The sequence below is a fragment of the Aplysia californica genome, unplaced genomic scaffold (genome assembly GCF_000002075.1).
Source record: "Aplysia californica isolate F4 #8 unplaced genomic scaffold, AplCal3.0 scaffold00041, whole genome shotgun sequence".
NCBI lineage: Eukaryota > Metazoa > Mollusca > Gastropoda > Aplysiida > Aplysiidae > Aplysia > Aplysia californica.
Genome location: NW_004797311.1, coordinates 1,882,177 through 1,884,751, shown reverse-complemented (window position 1 = coordinate 1,884,751; position 2,575 = coordinate 1,882,177).

The window sequence follows — 2,575 nt, the reverse complement described above, 5'->3', positions numbered from 1 at the left end:
CTAATTTATTGCTATTGATTACGCTGCCATTAATCGGACATCACCATTTTCCTGAAATGCTCCACAATGCATGGGTTTTGTGTTTATGAATGTGTGCATTGAACTCGTTAGACCCCTCTATACTCAGTATTTTATCAAAGATAATATCTTTATGGGCGGTTGGTTTTGTACTTTTTTTCTGTAATGAGTGCACAATACAGGGTGTTATGTTTTGTTGCTGTTTTTTAAATTATTTTTTTTTAGGGAGGGTATTGTGTGAGATGCAGTTTTGTTTTCGTATATCACAATACTGATTTTATGGCATGTGATACCTCTTATTCAGCTGTACCATTTTCATTTCTACTCTATTATTTTTTTTTTTTTCAATTTCATTTCTTGTACTGTGAAACCATGTAGATTTTTTCAATATTTTTCACTTTCACAGTTGGTAATTGGGAAAAGTGAACTGACATTTCTACTCTCATGTACTACCAGGATTCTCCCTATTTCGTACATTTACGGATAAGTAATTTTAGTGAGCTTAAATACAGACAGTTGTTGAGCACATCTGGCCAGCCTTACTTGTTCCTGTTTCCCTTTGATCCTGCCTGTCACCTTGTTGTGTCCAAGCACCATGTTGGTATTCTGGCATCAGTACTCTTCTTTGCAACTCAGATATAGTCAGCTCATAGGTTTGATTTGCATTTAATTTTGTTCATTCCAATTGTCATGCTGAGGTGGGGTATCAGACTGCTAAGATTTTCAGTTAGAAGGGTACACAATTTCTTTTCGTTGCAATTCAAGGCTGTGAAAGGCAGTGTCAGACTACTGATATGCTAAAGTAATTTTACTCAAGTTACGTGAGCTAAAAAGCATTGGATGATTAATTGGCACATTTTAAAGCTAAATAAAGACATCATTCTGTTGGTAATGGACTGCTATTGAGACACTATGATCCCATCTTGTATCAAAACTTGAGTAAAAAAAGGGGACCTTGAAGACCATCTGAAGCACACATGTTTATTTTAAAAAGGTACCTCTTGATAACTTAAATTGGGTTTAATAATCTCCAGATATAGTCAATGTCAATTTGTGTGTACCAAAATTCACAGATTTAATTTTTCAGATAGATTTTTTTTATTTCTCAAGTGTGCTCAAGGAACTTTCGAAAAATTTGTTTTGTAGAATTGAACAATAAATAGCTTTATACGTGTGTTAATTATACCCAGTAGCCCAAAAGAAGGAGCTGTAAAATCATCTGTTCCTGTTTATGGTCAGTTCTTTTTGTTTTATTGAATAATTGTCTTCTTTTTATTTTACTCACTCGACATCTTTTTCAGTGGAGAAAATGTGTACTTGCATGGATGCATGATTTCAAAAACCATGTAAAAACCGTTGTTTGAAGTAGTGTGGTCATTTTGTAAACGTGATAGCTCCTCTTGAGTATTTCCCCCGTCCAATTTGTTTTTCCAGTGCAATGTTTATTGCAAGGCTCTGGAATGCAAGTAGTCAACTACATTAAATTTTTACTGAAATGAATTTTCTGTTCCATACATCGCAACACTGTGATAGAACTTAAGTGTGTTGCGGAGAGTTTGTCATATATGAAATACGTCAAGGAATACATGTATGTGAACAAGAGGATAAATGTATTGTATCCCTATTTTTGTGAGCCTTTTTTGTGACAATCTGCAATGTGTGCCAAAATGCAAGTCTTGTGAGGGTAAAATTCTTTGAGTCTCTGATTACATGTAGTTTCTTGTTGGACACCGTGTATCTCTGTTCTATGTATAACAATGACTTTTCATAGATCTGATCTCCTCTCAATATGGATCTTTCCTGGTCTGTCTGTTCTCATTATGTTCCCCTTTTCTTCACAACCTTTTCTATAAACTCACTCGTGGGTTTCTTTCTTTTCCTCTGTCAGATTTGTTTGAGAGATGTTAAGTTGTTTTTGGTGAGTCGGTCTCTATTTTTATCTTTAAGAGGCAGAGATATTTGGTGGGTGCTGAAGTGCGATCTGCTCCTACTTCTTTTCATATGCGTATGTTGTCCCTTTTCTGTTCCTAGTAGAGTGTGGCCATTATCAGGGTCACACTGACTCACTTTCTTCTCCTGCTGTAATATAAAAAATTTGTTCTCCCATTTTCTGTAGTGCGTCCTGTCCGTCTTATCTGCAATTCTAGCATTTCAACCCTGCCTTTCACACATTCACTCGAGGTTTGCCAATGGTTTTTTCCTTAGCCAATGTTGTTTGGTGACTGTAGAATGAGAGACTTTCTATTTATCTGACTCTAACTCTAACAAAGCACTTTTTGTTGATGTTCACTAATTCACTCCCCCTCTCCCCCCCCCCCCCCTACTTTTGTCCCAGTCCAGCACTTGTTGTTCTTCGCACACAGTGTTATCTCTCCAGCAAAATTGTGTGTTGTCTCGTATTGTGATGTGATGGTTTTCATTTTATTTTGAACATTTTTCATTTCTTTCTGTTAGGTGTTTTTTCTCATCCATGGTATAAATGTAATCTTGAATTCAAATTAGCTTCGAGTTCTTTGACCCAAATTTTCAGCCTGTTGTTTGCACTTTGGTATGGGGG